This window comes from Pezoporus flaviventris, unplaced genomic scaffold (genome assembly GCF_033815535.1).
Source record: "Pezoporus flaviventris isolate CSIRO_AGI_PZ_B2104156 unplaced genomic scaffold, CSIRO_AGI_Pfla_v1 ptg000015l, whole genome shotgun sequence".
Taxonomy (NCBI): domain Eukaryota; kingdom Metazoa; phylum Chordata; class Aves; order Psittaciformes; family Psittacidae; genus Pezoporus; species Pezoporus flaviventris.
Genome location: NW_026892563.1, coordinates 26,788,055 through 26,807,759, shown reverse-complemented (window position 1 = coordinate 26,807,759; position 19,705 = coordinate 26,788,055). Strand labels below are relative to the sequence as shown.

General features: G+C 39.3%; 2 long non-coding RNA genes across 2 annotated transcripts in view; one reads left to right on the top strand and one right to left on the bottom strand.

The window, feature by feature from the left end:
• The window catches only part of LOC133269514 (uncharacterized), an 85,239-nt gene that overhangs the window by 11,722 nt on the left and 53,812 nt on the right, over nt 1-19,705 (bottom strand). The window lies entirely within an intron of this gene.
• Nucleotides 4,792-14,106, top strand: LOC133269510 (uncharacterized). Its single transcript, XR_009743478.1, has 3 exons — nt 4,792-6,073; nt 8,522-8,568; nt 13,033-14,106. It is a non-coding gene; the product is annotated as an uncharacterized LOC133269510 (long non-coding RNA).

The window sequence follows — 19,705 nt, the reverse complement described above, 5'->3', positions numbered from 1 at the left end:
ATTATCAATGTACCAGGAGGAAATAAAGGAAATAAAGAGGAAATAATAACAAACCAAAACCAGCCAGTAGATTTGACTGGAAGACAAGTGATGCAAGTGAAAGGCATCACATCACACAACTAACGACTCATAATAAGGGTGAAGTGTCATGCACACCACACAAAAGCATTTGGAGCTGACTATGGGGAACACAGAAAAAACATACTTAGTAACAGGTCAGTTGGAGCTTTGACCTGGAAATCAATGAGACACAATAAATGACTTTCAATGTGATCTTTGTTGTCACTCTGGAGCTGGAACTGCAAATTGCTAGACAAAAGAAAACCTGCCACTTCAGATAACCATTGGGCTGCTCAGAATATAGTGGAATTATTTCTGAGATAGCTGTCTTAGATGTTTGCAAAGTTCAGTATAGACCATTAAGAAACAGAAAATGCTTTAATTGCTACAGTGGTAGCTCTACTATGAAAGGATCCAGTCACTCATCACTAACACAGTGCCAAAGGGTAAGGATAAAGGAAAAGGTGGTTGTGGCCAATTTTTGTCAAAGGGAATTGCTGATAATGTGGAAGTGAAATCATAGAAAAGGCTTTCCCTGTTACTTTGTCACCTTATTCACAGTGCCTTGAGGGGTCAAGCCTTCTTAGCTTCCTATAATGTGCCATGGAGATGGTTTTGGGTTTTGGGTTGTATTTGTGGTCTTTTTTTGTTTGTTTGTTTTTCCTGTTTCCATGTTCCCCAGGGAGGACAGGTAGGCCTTCTCACCTAGTATCAATGGATTCCCCTCTACTATATCATTTTAAGCAAGTGTAATTTCTTTCGGATGTTGACTCTTCCTCATTTTTTTCAGTTAACAAAAGGCATATCCTGTTATGACTATGTTCTACTTATCCTGTGCATTTGAACTTTGCCTAAACCTTCCTTTCTATGGAAATTTTTTAAAGTGTGTGTGGCAGGTTCTTTAATTCATTTTTAGCTGTAGCACAATATTGAATTTGGCTGCCTGATTAAGACTAACATTTACATGACATTTAGGGTACACTATTTTCTAGACTGTCTGTCATGAGTTGATGGATGGAAAAAAGCCTGGATGTGAAGTTTTGTATATTCATCTGGAAGAAGGGAGTGGGGACTGCTTGGATTGGAAGGGGGAACAATTTAGGGCTTAGATAGTGCTACTCTCCTGTGCATAAATATTTGGGGAAAAACATCTGAACAGAACACATATTACTACCCTGCACCCAGATCCTTTATCCCTTTAGATGAATACATCTTTATTAAAAACTCTGGAGTATTTTTTAACATTTATATACAAAACCAATATATTTAAGAACTGTGGCTGGGAATTTCAATTTGAGTTTAAGGTATTCAAATCTTAACAAAATAGGGTTTTGGCACCCATTTCCCTTTGCAAATTTAGTTTTCATTCATGCACTAACAGTACCTGCATATGACAAACCAAATAAAAGTTGCTCCCTATAAACAAACAATTTCAGTCTCAAATTCGCCATATTGTTTTAATAACTTATTGTATTTGCTAGATACTAATGTTAAGACAAAATGCTAAGAATTTATTTAAACACTAGACTCTATGTGGACTGTTGCTCACTTGCAATCAGATTTTCCCATGAGAACTTGAGAACTGCTTCTGAAATGACCCACAGGAAGCTCTACCCGTTTGTCAAAGGATACTGTCTGGTATTAATTTTAGTAAGTTTTAAAGAGAAAAAGAGAGACAGAAGGAAATGGGAGGAGGGAATGGGCTTGCATTTTATCTTGATCCTTGTAACAGACATCGCATTCTGTGCCAAATAGACATATTTGATTTAAAAGCAAAAACTGCCCTATGATTTTGAACTCTGATGAGTTAAATTCTTAGTCCATCTTCCTAGATAGTTAATGCAATACAAAAACAGGCAAGGGAGCTGATCTGGAGATAAGCAAGTACACTCCTTACTTCTTTGCTTTTTCTCGTTACTCAACCAGAATGAGATGAGAGCAACAGCAGGTTATGGAAGACAGCTTTACAGGATGAGTCTGTGTCTCACTTAGTATTTATTCTAGGACTTGAAACTAACCATGCTCCATGCCAGATGAACAAGACAGAAGTAGCAAACAGGGTGGCCCTAATAGCCTGCCTTCTCCTCCATTTCCAAAATATCCCCATTGTGCTTTTTACCCAGGTACATTATCTTTCAGATAGTGTTATACCTAACTGCTGTGATCAGATACCTTTCCTGCTTGTCACACTAGAAGATCTTTTTTTAGTATATCTTCAGCCTATTTTGTCCTATTGCAGAGCACGGGGAAGAACACATAAATGTACAAATACAGATATTTGTACAAAAGTATAAAGACAAAAGTACAAAGACATTTTCCTGCTGAAATCACAAAAAAAATCACATTATATTCCACTTCTGCCACTTTATGTCCATTCCAATCGTACATTTGAAAATGCATATTACAGGTATGACTTGCATGTACAGGTATGTCAACCCAATGTAATAAACACCCTTCCACACACTCTACTGAAAGTTTGGCTCATTCTGTTCTACATGTGTGTACAGTTCCAAAATAAATAAAACTAATAATTAAAAAGTTGGTCTGATTCTGCATATGCATGATGACAGCATGCTTAGTAATGTGATCTTATCTTTTTTTCTTGGGACCATTATGGAGTCTTTGCCATGTCTCCTCAATCTTCCTGCCTTCTGCCTCATCTTTGTCAGTATGACTTCTTCCCAGCCTTTTTGCTTTCCTTCTTTAGGGGTTTTCAGGCTTGTCCTTTTCACTGTATCTAGATAGTCTATCCTTAGGCTGAGCAACTTTGAGAACAGCTGCTCTACTGCAACTATGGGACACAACTGTTTTGGTTGCGGGTGTTATGCTCTTAGGGCTGCAGGTCCTGTCTCTGCATCTGATTTAGTAAATAGTGTTCAATGGACGTGAACTCTGGCCTCCATGTGTTCCTGAACCTCTTTCAGACTCAGAAATCTTCCTCACAGGAAACATAAGTTTTATTGATCTTTGGCTGTGCCTTGCAGCAATGCAGATCTGTGAAATATACTGGACTACACGAAGGGGAAATGTTCTGTAAGCACAGTTTTCTTCCCCACAGTCATGTGGAACTACGTGAGACAAGGTTTCAGAAAGTGTTAGCAGAAGTGTGTATCCTGGTTTCAGCTGTAACAGTTATCTTTCTTCCTAGGAGCTGGTGCAGTACTGTGTTTTGGCTTTAGTCTGAGAATAATGCTGATAACATCCCAACGTTTTAGTTGCTGCTGAGCAGCACTTACCCCGATCAAGAACTTTTCAGTCTCATGCTCTGCCAGTGAAGAGGGGCACAAAAAGCCGGGAGGGAGCAGAGACAGGATGCCTGACCCAAACTAGCCAAAGGGGTATTCCATACAAGAGCACATCATGCCCAGGATATAAACTGGGGGAAATTACCTGGAAGGGATGAAGCACTGCTCTGGTCAGACTGGGTATAGATCAGTGGGTGGTGAGCGATTGTACTGTGCATCACTTGTGTTTTCTGAGCTTTCGTTTCTTCTCTTGTTGTTTCTTCTAATCATCATTATTGTTATTGTTGGTATTCTTTCTATTATCACTATATTTTACTTTATTTTAGCTATTAAACTGTTCTTAACTAAACCTGTGGTTTTTATATTCTTTTGATTCCCCTCCCATTCCCACCGAGGGTGGGGGGAAAAGAGGGTGTAAGAAAGAGGCTGCATGGTGCTGAGTTACCGGCTGGGGTTAAACCACAACAGTGTGTAGCAACAATGAAGTTCTTGGGGTTTAAAAAAAATAAGTACCCTGAATTGTCTTTGTATTATTGATCTGTTTAGATCTCTGAAACAATTTTCTTTCACAAATTTCTTTACCATTACACTATTCATCCTAAAAACTGAACTACAGAACAGGGCTTTTTCTCCATCTTGTTTTTTCCTGGCTAATGCTTTGACATTCATTTTCAAAGACAACTTTAATTAATGAAGGGTACGAGACTGAACCATGTGTATCACTCATAGTTGCCAGAGAAAAATAAGCTCTGCACACACAGTGGTATTCTGTCAACTAGAATATGTGACATGTTGCAAAATACAAAGTCTTTGCCTGCAAAGGAATAATGATTCTTTGTTCTGAAAACTCAGTGTAAGAAAATGTACCCTATGAAAACGATACACACTGGGGTTTGTTAACTTAGCATAAGTCAAGAGCTTAAAAAAGAAATTGATTTTGGTTTGTTTTTTTTTTTTTTTTGGTCAGAGATGGTTGCAGGAATTAGAAAGTTTTATTTACAGATGCCATTCATTACAATCCCTTATACTGGAAAGAGCCATATGAAAACAACTCCCCTTATAAGCCCTACTTTCAGTCTTCCATTTCCCTTCTACAGAGCCTATAGCTATATAATAGCTTTGTATTAAGAAAATCTAACAATTATTTTATGTCTCTCCTTTGTTGTATTGCCCTTGCCACCTTCTGCACTACTATTCTTCTTGTGTTGCATCAGCCCTGGCACTAATCATAGAATCCCAGAATGGTTACGATTGGAAAGGCCCTTAATATCATCTAGCTCCAAACACCCCTGCATACAGGGGTATATTTCTTTCTTCAACTTTGCACTGCATTAACTGCATTTGGAATACCCTCATGATATAAACTACATGCATACCCATACAAAAGGAAAAACAGTTGAAATCATGTTAGTTATAATTCAAAGCACTAAAAAAAAAAACCCGAAAAAAAAACCTAACCCTCCCCCCCCCAGAAAACCACACCAAAAACCAAAGCAGGAAACACCAGAATGAAGATTGCCCAGGTGACAGCAGCATGACCCTAAAAGAAGTTAATAATAAGTTTCCAAAAAGTCTCAGAACTAATTGCTGAGAGCATAGGAAAAAACCCACTTGGGACTCATGGGTTCAAAGCAACATTCAGGAGAGCATTGTTTAGATAAACTATTTGATCCCTAAGGGCTTGTTTCCATCTCATTTCTTCTTGCACCTCCTCCTCCTCATGGCTTTCCTCTTATCCTGATGTTTCAAATCTCTGCTCCAGAGAATGAAAGACTCTAGAGATCCCTGGTGGACTTATGAAAAAATAAACTATGGAGAAAAACAATGCAGTTTTCCCTAATCTTGTTTTTGGAAACATCTGTGCCATTTAATCTGAAACATTACAATGAAAAATTCAGACTCAGACAGACATGGAAAATATCCTTATAAACAGCTCAAATTTGGCAACGTTAATTCAAATGAAAATAAAGCCTTATAAAGGGATCTCTTAGGAAACCTTGAATTTAAGAGGGGGGCATTTAACAGCTTTGCATGTAATAAAAGTCTACATAAAACCAGTATAATGACTCTGCATAACAAGCATCACAGCAACATGTTATGCATTTTTTTGTGGATTGTATGGCCTCTCTAAGCTCAATCTGTATGCAAGTAAGAAATAAAAGATTGTCCAAACTTAGAAGAAAACAAATTAGTAATGACAAAATAAAGACAAGTCTGGTGAAAACCTCAGACACCCCAAGCCAACCATTACTTTAAAAGCAAAGGAAATAAAGGAGGCAGTTTTTAATTACTAGCAGTAATCTGCATGAGTAAGAATTTCAGTCTAGAAGAAAATAATGCCACTAACTGGCAAGGCACTAGCTGTGTTTGTTGGCTTAGAAGCACTTTCTTTCCATTACTGAAAACCTACAAGTAGGATTCTCCAGCAACAATGTTATTTCCATCTTAAAAGATGAACATGAAACCTCAAAATCTATCAGATACACTCTATCAAACAACTAATAATCTTCACAGGCAAATCACTTAGAAATGCATTAGGTTTTAAGTGGAATGCATTTGCAAGAAATTCCAGTAACTGTCAGAGCTAAATGTTTCCTTAACTTTTTGTTTATGCACAAAAGAAGATAAAAATATTTAGAAGAGAATGAAGTTATGAGCCCAGAACATGTGCCATGGGAAATCTAAACCTGAATGCAGTTGAAAGACTGTCCAAAAGGGACTGACCCAAAGAATCCCTCCATCACACAGCAGTTGAAGAGGAAAACCAGGTGGGACATACTGAAATAAAACAAGTGTACTGACTTTCCTGGAAGACTCAGACAACATTACAGGAATATTCCAGAAAAATTTATTTTATTTCTAATGTGTTAGAAATAAATGCCTCTGTTCTAGTACCCAGCACATAACCAAAGCAGTGGGACATGTAGTCAAGTAATTAGTGCTGGGGAATTAAACCACTGCAGAGATGCTCTTCATTCTTAGAACTGTAACATCCCCTGCATACCGGGTATGGTGAGTGGGTCATCTCGGAAACTTGATTTCTCCCTCTCTAGTTGCATGCAGGAAGCTATTAAGGATCTTTACTCTGTCTTACAAAGGGAGTTAGCAGCAACAAAAATGAAGTAGTCTCTGTATAGCATCTGGCTACCCTGGAATGGCAAAACTTTACTGACCCCCTTCTCTTTAGAAAACAGTGACTCCCTAAATCCTACCCCTAAAAATTATTAGAGTGGTTAAATCTTGGAAAAGCCATTTTAGCCAAGGCACTATGATTTTTCTCACTGCAGTGAAAGCAGATGGATAAAAATTAGATCACTCTCAGCTGAAGCCAGTAAGAAACTGCCCCCAGTTTAAGTAGTTCTGAGGGGCAGTTCTTGTAACATTTAGAGGAGCAGCACCTGACCAACATCAAATGCCAATCAGCTGCATCTAGTGTGGACAGAGGATCCTTGAAAACCTCAGCAATGACCTGCTAATTGATACCAGAGTATGAGATATGTCTTGTGATAATTTGAGTGAATTTTGTGGTAAGGAATGAAGTTCAAATGAATTCCCTCTCTCCTGTAAAATTTGGAGAGCTGTCAGTTGCCCCTTAGGTTAGAAAAGGAAATGAAAGAAAAGTCTGAATTTTAGGACAATGAAATTACAGTCCCGCCTTACTCCATGTCCCTAATAATACTGTACATGTCTGCTTCCCAGCTGGATGAATAAAACTTAGAATCTAAATCAGGCAAAATACATGTGCCCATATAAGCCCTGTAACAAACAGGTAAGTACAGACCCTTAAACCTGCTAGCCAGTGCTCCCCACTGTTCTTCAGTATTGATTAAATATTGCTGTTTCCATACACTATTTGGCCAGGAAATTATTTTAAAACAAGGAGGGTAAATTCATCTTCCTGTATAAACTGTGCTCATTTGTTAATTTGTTCTGGCATTCAGGTGTTTGTCTGGCTCTCACAGGTAAGCACTGAATCACCTAAGAATGCGACTCTTCCCACTGGACCACAGAAGAGTCTATGCTCCCATTTATTCAGCAAATGCCAGTTTCTCAGTCAAACCATAGAAATCCTACGGATCCAGTGGAATATACTTCTTCAAATGGGTTCCTGAAAGTCTGTTTTTGTCATAAGTCTCTGGCAGTGAAACTTGGAAAAGCCAAATCAAATTTCTTCTTCATTCATCACAAAAGCAAAAATCAAAGCCATTGTAAAGACCAATAGAAAGTTGTCTTAATTTTAGTCAAGTGACAGGCTTTCCACTCACCTTATCAAGTGTGTGGAGTTTCTTTTTTTATGAGATTCTTTTTCATCTTTGCTGGAAAAAAAAAAAAAAAGAAAAAAAAAAGACTTTAATCACAGTACTTGATTTGCAATAAGGTCATATACAGTGTCTTAAAATTCCTGGAGAACTGCACAGCTCTGAAGCAGAGACTGAAAGAGGATCAATCTCTGGTTCTACTTATCCCTTTCTAAGGTTCTGTTTTCCTTAAGCTGTGGCTGGGTTGCTTGGCATAAAACTTCCTACTTGCAGTGCTTATCAATGTTTTCAGCAAAGTACTGAAGGTGGTGTACAGTTAGCAGACTTGGCATCTGAGTAAGTATTCTAGGCTATAAAGCAAAATCTAGCTACTAATTTGGGGTCCATCTTTTTTTTTTCCTCTCATGTAAGACCAGACATAGGTCATTTTGTACGAAAAACTATTCATGTGCTTAAAGCTAAGCATAATTTCAAGGAACTTGCTGTTTGGCACATACAATTTTTTTTGCCATATGACTTTATAATACATATTTACACCATATTGCTTCCAGTTACTGCTTCCAGTTTTCCCTCAACAACCCCTCCTCTCAGACCTCACAGAACAGAATGCATGTGGAAGTTACCCAGGCAACGAAAACAATGAATCCAACTTCATATGTATTATATGTAAACCAAAGAACACGTACGTGTGGTTGGATACTGTGTTTGCATGGCTCTCCAGTGGAAAACAGTGGATGCATGCCTAAAATCCTTACAGAAAAGGGAGGTTCAGTTTAAAAAAAACCATGGGGGTATGTGAGACTACAGTCTAGGTCATTATACCACTGTGTTGTAGTACTTTCATTAATAGCTCATGAGAGGGTCTTCAGGGACGCTACGTAATTTAATGTGTCAATATTGGGCATGCTAAATTGAATACTGTAATGAGTATTACTCTTAGGTTCTGTTTATTTTCAGACTATGAACTTAAAGCAACTGAGCTGCTGCTCTGGAGTCTGAGAAAGGTAAAAAGGAAACTTATGGACAGTGAAAACTACATCCATTCTTACCATGGTGTTTTGCAGGAAGACTCTTCACACAAGGCAAAATTAAATTTACATTCCTATTAAGATATAAACATTCTAACATTTTATTTTTAAAATAAAGCCATGCCTTTCTATGCTAAAGTTGATATTCTTAGTTTCACTGTTTTAAAAAGTACAAACCAGATTAGATGGAATGTAAGTTGTGTTTAGTTTCATGGACAACTACAATTCACCAAAAAAACTAATTCCTAACATACCAAGCACGTCTCTCCTGGATATGCTGCTGTCAGTTTCCATTTTTCTTGAAAGAGTTTTGAAAAAATATGAATTTTTGCAAACACTAAACACAACTGCAAAAAAAGAATTTTTTATGGTTTACAGGAAACAAAAACCAAATAAAGCAGGGAAAAGAAACCCCAAAACAAAACACCCAAGACCTGAAGCACTGTCAGCTTTGTCTGCAATATATTATTTTTTAAAATAATTAGGTTATATTTCCAAACATATTGTCACTTTGACTTTAAAAAATATTAAACTTTTTATTTCAAAATTTCTCTCCTATTCTAGATTAGTTTACAATTTGGCTAATCTGGATAATCTTGATTAGCATTTTTTGGCAATAATGATTGGTTTTTAATCCACCTTGAGTTGTGCCTGTGAAAGTGCATGTGCATAAAGGCATGTTCAGCACAGGTGGCGTAAAGAGAAGAGAATTAGTCTGTATGAAAGCTATGCTGTTTATAGCACAGTTCCTCACAGGTAGATATACAGAATAATACACTGACAAGAGAGCAGCTTTCAGGAATACTCACACGGTACCTCTCTACCACCAGCCCTCTGTACCATTCTCAGGACACCTGGTGCAGCATTAGAATTCAAAAGCACTTAAATTTGGTTGTGGAAGCAAATTAAAACTCTGGATTGTGATATAGCTCTGCTTCATTCCAGTTTATCTTGGTGAACCTTTTACAGGAAGTAAGAGAATTAAATGGAGAAAAGCCTGAAATCATCCATACAATCTGACCAAACCAGGGTTAGGGTGCTAGTTTTGGTTTCCTTGCAGAAGCAAATACTGTTCTGGTACTATGTGCAGCCACTTCTGTGCCAGCTGAACAGTACAGGACATCACCAAGAGCAGCAGAATGTGGACTTCACTCTCTTAGCGCTTTTCCCTAATTAGTGTGTATATCTGCAAATCAATTAGTTTAGAGGACTTACTCCTCAGGCAGCCACTGTGGCTCTAAAGTAGTATGGTAAACTCCATGGAGCAAACAGCTTTCAAGAAGGAGGTATGTCTGTAAAGAATAAAGAACGTTTCTCATGCTCAGTGTTGTCTTAACTGTGTGCATTGTGCATCTAAACCTAGATAGCTAAGAGACTTCATAGCAAAAGCATTTCCCATACTCTTTGGTATAAGACAGGACTTTTGCAACACTGCAGTCAGTATTGCAAGATGGTGCTCTTTAACAAGCTGCATATACAGTATGAAATCTGCGTATCTGCAGTTCACACACAGCACAAACATCAGATTTAACCAGGACAAATTGGAAAAGCTATTAAGCAATATTAATCAGTGACTACAAGTTGAAAAAGAGCTTCATAAGTCCCTAAAAAAGCACAATTATCAGGTTGTAGAAGAGGCTGAAATGCAATCTGTATTGTATTGATATTTTTTCTGATACGATAGGTTTATAGAAGTGCTTAAATACGTGTTTCCTGGAAGGATCCCAAAAGGGGATAGAAGTCCCCCTTCCTTCCAATTTTTCTGTTATGCTCATCTACCCAGCTGTGGTTGATCCCTAGCTTGCAGATGAGATGCGTACCTTTTAATTGTAAATATTCAAAACCTTTGGGAAGCAGAAAACGCACATTCTTTACCATACACAATCTGATTTTCCATTATAAAACTGATTAATATATTAGCCAAGCTTCTTGGCAGAAAAGCATAATGGGATGATATACAGAAAGGTCTTCAATGATCCACCGGTTTAATGAAAGGCATGAGGCCATTCAGAGGTATTAGACAGCCACTTAATTTAGCTCATCTGGTACATAAATCTCCACATATCCCACTCTGTGAATGCTGAAAAGGTGAATGAGGAGTTTCTGCTGTTAGCACATAGCTTTGTGGACCGACATAGTACTTCTTTAAAGAGTGTGAAGTTTGTATCCTGTGCTCTTACCTCTCCTGTTGCAAGTGGTAATATATATTGCTATTTCCAAGCAGCTTAATCTGAGAAGGGTAATGCAGTGCTAGTGCCTGTTCTGTCATTTGGTTATCTCTTCCTGAATCCTTGCCAGTAGACATACATAACATGAAATCATTCAAACATGCAAAAAGAAATAAAGGAAAACATCAGAAAAGCAGAGCACTTAGGTTTCAGACCTTGATCTTGCCATCTGAACCCTGGTTGAAACCATAAAGGATTCAACCTTGCTATGATATTGGCCTCTCTACTCTAATTCACTGCATGTCTGAAGATGTTGGAAGCCAACAGCCCAGTGTGAATGAGGTGCTGGTTTTGCTTTGTTTTTTTAAGTGGGTTGTCTGTTAAAACAACAGTTTCAGACCCACCTCAAAACTTGTATCATACCCACTTATCTCAGGATTCACAAACTAGAAATACAAGGACTGCAGAAACAACAGATATTGCTAAGTTTTCTAAAAAAAAATGAGATGTACATGTAGAATAGTGCCTCCAAGCATTAGAAAGGAGAATGGCAGAGCTAGGCTTCAAGTCTGTCATTTTTCCTGGCTGTGAATATTATGCTCCTGCACTCTACAAGTACCTGTCTCTTTCTGCTTTCTCAAAGGCTTCCACTGTTATACTCAACACCTTCAAGTCTCTTTCCACATACACTGGTACTCCAGGAGCTGTGTTACCCTATACCGTTCCCATCATGATGATACTGTGTATATTCATGTTGATACCTGTACTTGTAATCAATTGCCCATTTTTACCACAGTAAGAAGAAAATAACAGTTAAGATATACAAACTGCATGAATACAGTCTATCCATGATTTCTCATACAGGATCTGAAACGAATGTAGCAGATTTTTCTGATGGTGACAGCACTGCTGCAAAGACCAGACTTGTTCAGCTCTCCCTGTCCTTATCTAGCAGAGTCTTGACTACTGTGTGAAAATCAGTGAAACTATAGTTTGTGCATCCAGCAGGCATCTTCCTTATGTCTTCATGGATCACAGACAAGAAGAATTTAACATGGCCTTGATACATTCCTGATGTACCCTTTTCAGAAATTCTCATTTGCAAATGAAAGAAAACATATCCTAAATTGATATACCACTATTCCTGATATTCTTAGCAGGCCACCCAATGGAAATCAGTGAAGATGGTTGAACAGTCAAGCATATGATTCCATTTTGTTCCTAGTTTATGTGTGAACTGTTCTCACATATCCCCTTCCCCACCTACTGTGCCCCCTTGTCAGGATGATAACTGCAGCATCACTCCTTTCAGTGGGGAGCACATTAAGATGTCAGTTTTCCAAATGCTTGCAAGAGCTCTTACATACGATCCTGGGAATGGCAACAGGGAAGCTGATGCAGTGGTTTGTCAATACTGAGGGAGAAGATAGGGCTATGGAGTGTACTGATGTGCAGTCCTCTTGGAACGATTTAATACAATGCAACAGAGACTGTCACCTGACTTAACAGTCTACAGGGATTGAAAGTTATTTTTCCTAAAACAAGGATATATGAAGAAAAACCTCCTAGGCACCTATTTTCCTACACCCCTACTTCAGGTCTGGCTCCTTTGAGCCAACAGCTGTGAACATCAGTTGGTCATCCAAATCCATTTTCATTTGTTTGATGCATTTCTCTGATACCAACACTTTGTGAAGCAACACACCTCAAAACTCAAACCTGGGCTTTGTTACATTTTCTTTTTTTTTTTTTTTTTACACAATGGGCCCTTCCATTTGTCACTAGTCAACAGGAAGATCAGGCATACCATGTCCCTCAAAAACCCTCCTCTTATGCAAGACCTTTTCTCAAAATTATATGCATCCATTTTTTACCTCTTTTCTCTGAAACTCCTGCTCTCTGGGCCACCCACTGCCCTTTAGACAGTGGCTCTTATCCAATAACTTGCTGAGAAAACTTTTCAAATGCTGGCTTTTCCTCATCTGTAGCTTCCCAGATGCTGTTCTTCCACCTACTAAAGCCATCGGCGAAACTCCATACAACTTCAGTGGAAGTAGAATCAGGTTGCTGATGGATAACTGCCCTTATTCCACCAAATCCCAACAACAGATACAGAGTTGGTAACTGTGTGAGCCGGTTATTTTTCTCTATTGTATTATAAGAACACTGCAAAAATATCTTAACTGTATAATGCTGTACGTGTCTGTAGCACTATATTTTGAATCTTACATGAAGTACTTGGCTTTTTCCATTTTATTTCTTTTGATTTCAGGTTCACATGCCAACAACCACTTGCAGAAGAAAAATAGACTGACTCTCCTGGCCAAATGAAAAAGTACATTCCTGATATGGCATCCAGCTGAGAACTTGAGTAGGAAGCAATACACTCAACAGGCATCCTGTGTCTTCCTCCAACCCATCATCCCACCAATTTTCTGTTCTCTCAACACTCTCAGAGACTAAGCATCAGCAGTTCCTTAGAGCTTAGTCCAAGCTATTCTATTACCTTAACCATTTGTTTGTATCAGTGGTTGCTGAACACAACCCTACAAAGGCACAGATTAAGAGAGAGGAAAAGGTTTGAATACAATAAACTGGCCTGAATGTCAGCCTAGAATGCATGCTGAACTAATTTTTGAATTACAGATTTATGAAGTGTGTCTGCATCTTTCTCTCTTGGTGCGTTGTTTGATTGGTTTTGTTCACCTAGTTCTATGTGGTTAATGTCAGGTGCTGGTATGCCCACCAGAATTTCCCTGTTCACCTCTCAAGTAACAGCCTTTTCTTCCAATTCCTCTCTCTTGTCCTGCTACAACAGCAGACATTCCTGATGCAGCAGTCCTTGCAGGAATCTGGGTCTGTGATGCACCTACAACCTCAAGGAAGACTTGCAGGCTTTTCTGAATAGTCAGACATTTCTTTTGCTATGATTGACAAACTGCTGAAAAGTGGAATAAAAATATAGGCTCAACATTGGATATAATCAAAATGGCCACCAAACTCTAGAAATAAGTATAAGCCATGATAGTTAAGACTTGTGCTGTGAGCCTCCACCCGAACACAGTGACCCTGGATCTGGGAGTTCTCCTCAATCTATTATGGAGCCGGACAGATAAACAGGGGAAGTTTGACTGCTCTCATCAGAGATTTTGGTATGCCTTTAATCATCCCAAAGCGTATTAATTATGGAGACAAAAATCAAGTTTTACTTGCCAGAATGTTATTATGGAAAATCTAAAATATGATGGAAGGTAGACTGACATTCCTGTAGGCTTGCTTAATCACATATAAGTGTTTATTTACCAATGAACTCCAATGCATGTGTTGTGATGTTAAGGGCACATTTTAATGGGAACTAAGGCCCAGTTAGTTAGAATTAAACTTAGCTAGAGGTATTAAAGATAACAGGAAGGGATTCTACAGGTACATAGCAAATAAAAAAACAGACTAGGGAGAATGTAGGCCCCCTCAGGAAGCTCTCAGGAGAACTGGCTACACAGGGTTTGGAGAAGGCTGAGGTTCTGAATGACTTCTTTGCCTCGGTCTTCACTGGCAAAGGCTCTGACCAAACCACCCAAGTCTTGGAAGGCAGATGCAGGGACTGTGAGAATGAAGACCTTGGGCCCACTGTAGGAGAGGATCTGGTTCGAGACCATCTTAAAAATCTGAACGTGCACAAGTCTGTGGGTCCTGATGAGATCCATCCACGGGTCCTGAAGGAGCTGGCAAATGAAGTTGCTAAGCCGCTGGCCATCATATTTGAGAAATCATGGCAGTCAGGTGAAGTTACCAACGACTGGAAAAAGGGAAATATAACCCCATTTTCAAGAAGGGGAAAATGGATGACCCAGGGAATTACAGACCAGTCAGTCTCACCTCTGTGCCTGGCAAAATCTTGGAGCAGATTCTCCTGGAAGGCACGCTAAGGTACATGGAAAACAACAAGGTGCTTGGTGACAGCCAGCATGGCTTCACGAAGGGGAAATCCTGCCTGACCAATTTGGTGGCCTACTATGATGGGGCTACAGAACTGATGGACAAGGGTAGAGCAGATGATGTCATCTACCTGGACTTGTGCAAAGCGTTCGACACTGTCCCACATGACATCCTTGTCTCTAAATTGGAGCAACATCAATTTGATGGATGGACCACTTGGTGAATAAAGAACTGGCTGGATGGCCACACACAAAGAGTTGTGGTCAATGGCTCAATGTCCAGCTGGAGACCAGTAAAAAGTGACGTACCTCAGGGATCGGTTTTGGGACCGGTCTTGTTTAACATCTTCATCACTGACATGGACAGTGGGATTGAGTGCGCCCTCAGCAAGTTTGCCAATGACACCAAGCTGTGTGGTTCGGTTGATATGCTGGAGGGAAGGAATGCCATCCAGAGGGACCTTGACACACTTGTGAGGTGGGCTGATGCCAACCTCATGAAGTTTAACCATGCCAAGTGCAAGGTCCTACACCTGGGTCGGAGCAATCCCAGGCACAGCTACAGGTTGGGCAGAGAAGAGATTCAGAGCAGCCCTGTGGAGAAGGACTTGGGGGTGTTGGTTGATGAGAAAATGAACATGAGCCGGCAGTGTGTGCTTGCAGCCCAGAAAGCCAACCGTATCCTGGGCTGCATCAAAAGGAGCGTGAGCAGCAGGTAGAAGGAGGTGATCCTGCCCCTCTACTCTGCTCTTGTGAGACCTCACCTGGAGTATTGTGTGCAGTTCTGGTGTCCTCAACATAAAAAGGACATGGAACTGTTGGAACAAGTCCAGAGGAGGGCCACGAGGATGATCAGGGGACTGGAGCACCTCCCATATGAAGACAGGCTGAGGAAGTTGTGTCTGTTCAGCCTGGAGAAGAGAAGGCTGCGTGGAGACTTCAGAGCAGCCTTCCAGTATCTGAAGGGGGCCTATAGGGATGCTGGGGAGGGACTCATTAGGGACTGTAGTGATAGGACAAGTGGTAACGGGTCAGAACTTAAACAGGGGAAGTTTAGATTGGATATAAGGAGGAAATTCTTTCCTGTTAGGGTGGTGAGGCACTGGAATAGGTTGCCCAGGGAGGCTGTGAATGCTCCATCTGTGGCAGTGTTCAAGACCAGGTTGGATGAGGCCTTGGGTGATATGGTTTAGTGTGAGGTGTCCCTGCCCATGGCAGGGGGGTTGGAACTAGATGATCTTAAGGTCCTTTCCAACCCTAACTATTCTATGATTCTATCCAACCAATATTTGTGAATTTGCAATGTTGAATAATTCTGACTGTTGCTTTTTATTAGTAACATCCTATTGCAGAAGAGGCAACAGATCAGTCTGTGCCCTACCCATTTTCATCTTGGGCCAAAACTGTCTTAATTTATTCCATGTGCAAATGAAGTGAACTGTTTCATCAGTCGGACAAGATACCATGACCACTTGTTGCACATCTGCCACATTGAAGTATAGTTACATAAAAATGAATGTGCTTTTTTATCTATTCTCAGAAGTCAAAAAGAACTAAAATTACTTGGGTTTTAATATTCTTTTTATAATTTTATTATAATTGTTATCTTAGATAGTTTTTACCTTGCAGAATAATCACTGTGGGGCGTAGTCTGGCTTTTGGCTGCAAACCCTATCTGGAGTTCTAATAAAGCCTAGAACTAAACAAACCCCAAATTAAACCAACCAACCAACCAAATTAACAGGGTCTTCAAGATTTTAAGGAAATTCCAAATGTGACAGACATTTTGTGTCTGGGGTACAATACTCCATAGGAGCAGTAGCAGATCTAGAGTTATGGATCCTAGAGATTTTACACAAAAGAGCTCAGTAGTGGCCCACAAGGAACTCAAGAAAACCCATGTGTTTCTGATTCAGGTCAGCTTCACAGCCCCCAACCTGGCATCTCCGATAAGTAAGCTTACCAAAAAGTCTGTGAGAATATCTCTGCCAGAGATGTGGTACTATGTCACAAGAGTAACCAAATGTTATACATCTTTGTCAGACCCACAATCTCAGTGAGATGCTGTGCAGGCATCAGAGCTTCCTTTCTTTAGAAGCCTTGATAATTCATGCACAAACCTCCTCAGGTTGACCACACACCTATTTTGTCCTCAGCATTAAGCGAGCAAGAATTTTTTTTTTTTTTTTTCCCCAAAATCTCACCATAATTCTTTGCTTTTTCCATTGCACTATCCCAGTCCCACAGGAGACCCATAAAGAATCTTACCCTACAGTCATAACAGGAACAAAAATAAGTGCACTTTATCAGGACTTCTCCCTATGGGAAAAAATCCTGTTTCACACATTCTTTGACATCTAAGCAAAACTTCTGGCTGCTTCAAGCAGCCGGGGACCTCACTCTTTGTTTTGTAGAGAATACCGGTGTAACTGAGAGGCTACAAAGAGAGCCCAAACAACAAATACAAAAGAGAGAGAGAGAAAAGAGTAGTCTGACCACTAAGAAAACATGTGATACAGCATGATACCAGAGCTGGTCTTCCTTATGATAGAAGGGCACCAGCCACACTGTGGCACTCAAGCAGTATTAACAACAATGCCAAAGAATATGCAATAATGAGGAACAGGATTATGTGCTTTTCTGTGTTTCAAAATGGGGCAAGAGTTTCCAAAACAAATGTTTCAAAGGCAGAAATGCCCATGCAAACCACTGATGTATAACTCAGCATGCTGAGTGATAAATAACCATCTGGGAATTTGCTCTGCAGTGTTTATTTCTCTACAAGCCTTTTATATTATAACTGAAACCTAAACTCAGATGCTTAAAATTTCCTTTAGAACTAGATAACCATCTTAATACAGTAGATTCCGCAACTCTGCAGTGGGAGACCCTTAGGAACTGTGATGGCAACATCAACCAAGCATCCTTACAGCCTCCAAGTGAATCAGGACTGGAAAAATAATTTTGACTTTAGTCCTCTGAGTCCCTCTGCATGCTGTCTTTCTCTCCGTACCTCCCAGAAAGCCAGAAAAAAACCTGTCAGAAATTGTTATTCAAGTAGAAAGGCAAAGGTCCTGAACAGTGCAGTAAGTAGTGTAGCGAAATCCCAATGTAGCATTTGCATGTTTCTACAGCATTTTACAGCAGGGTTGCTACCTATGAACTATAACATGGTGGTTTTACAGAGCCATGGTTATGTAAAGAATTTTTTTCTCATACAAATGCACGGCATTTACATTACAAAGGGAAATCATGGAATAATAATCATAGAATGGGGTATGTGAATGGCAGGTTAAGGGAAAGAAACCACTGGACATCATATAGAGAGATGTAAAATGGCTGGACCACACTCCTGAAAGCATGAAGTTGTTTCAACAGAACTACATCCTATCAACTTCTAAACCTCTGCCAGACACCACAAAGAAAATTAGTAACATTGCAGACCAAAAAAGTGAAAAGTTAATGAAAGACTACTTAATGTAAAATGGGGTCCCCATTAGCGATGCTAATGTGACTTAAACGAGTCTTATACAGTACAATCATGGGGTGTATTTAAAACTGAAAAACAGACATTAGCGCTCAGGAAAACATGAGAGAAGTATAAATGTTAGCTGATCCTGGAATACTAAGAAATTGACCACTCAGTTTCAGTAGTTCACAAAGTAACTGCAGCTCCTCACTGGTGAGGTATATTTGAGAGGAAAATCAGAACTACACAAAGGACCTGAGTTTGTAAACAGTAAGTAAGCCACAACAGTTTCCAGCAAGATTTTATCAGCCTGCACAGATGAGGCTGAACAATGGTCTTCATTCAGAAGTGCTGGACAAGGCCTTGAGCAACCTGGTCTAGTGGAAGGTGTCCCTGACCATGGCAGGGAGGTTGGAACTAGATGACCTTAAGGTGTTTTCCAGCCTGAACCATTCTGTGATTCTATGATTCTATTGGCTATTTACAAAGGACTATGAATTAAACTAAATTAGCACTTTTTGTCTGTTTACAGGTTGTAGAGATCTTCGATGTCATGAATAGGTTAGGCAAACTTACATGACCTGTAACTTGGTTACAACCTATTTGAAATTACTGCTTTACACTTGCATTCCTCCTACTGTGATGGTTGCCCGAGTCACATGGTTTCACCTTACTGGTCAAACAGATAATTATTTCAAACACATACATGTGAAAGTGAGATCTGAGTACTTCTGGTGAGAATTCTAATACATATGTATGTCCACAATTCATGATGTTGTTCAGCAGTCTCCCCTCTAGATTTCTTGTTTTGAACACACAGTGGTGGAACACTAATAGGGGGGATCATGAATTCTGTGTAAAATTTTGTATTTTGTTTAAACAGATATTAAAAATATTTTTGGAACAGAATCTGCCTATTTTTACTTCTAACAAAATCTGGTTCCAACAGAATCAGTACGAATCATCAGATTAGAATGCCACTTACCAAACCATTTAAACGACCTCTCACCTGTCTTCAGAATTCTTCTGCGATACGATTCAGAAAATGATAAACCGACACAAACTTGTTGCTAAAACAGATTTATGAGCAGGGTTGCTATATGAAAGAAATTGTTCACCTTTTTACTTAGCTAACAGAATAACCCTACAATTTTTCAATATCAGATGAAATAACAACCTTTTTTTTTTTAAACGTAGTCTCCTTAATTTCACTGTGACTACTTAACATTAAAGTATTTGGAAAGAAAAATAAATATATTCTTATAAAATACAGCAGCATGGTCTATAATAATGAGATACAACATTAATAGGAATAATGCTGCAAAGTTATATAGCATAGTGTAACTTGTATTTTCAGAGAAAAAAAGGAAATACGAAGTTTCTAGGACATGGGATATTTTATGAGGCTTCTTCAACCACAAATCAAATATCAGATCTCTGTACATAGTTAGGAAATCACTGCTGACTGCTGTTGCTTGGTGGATCTTCTTCCTTCCACTCAAATTATTAAAAACTAGTCAGTAGGAATTTGTTTACTTTAG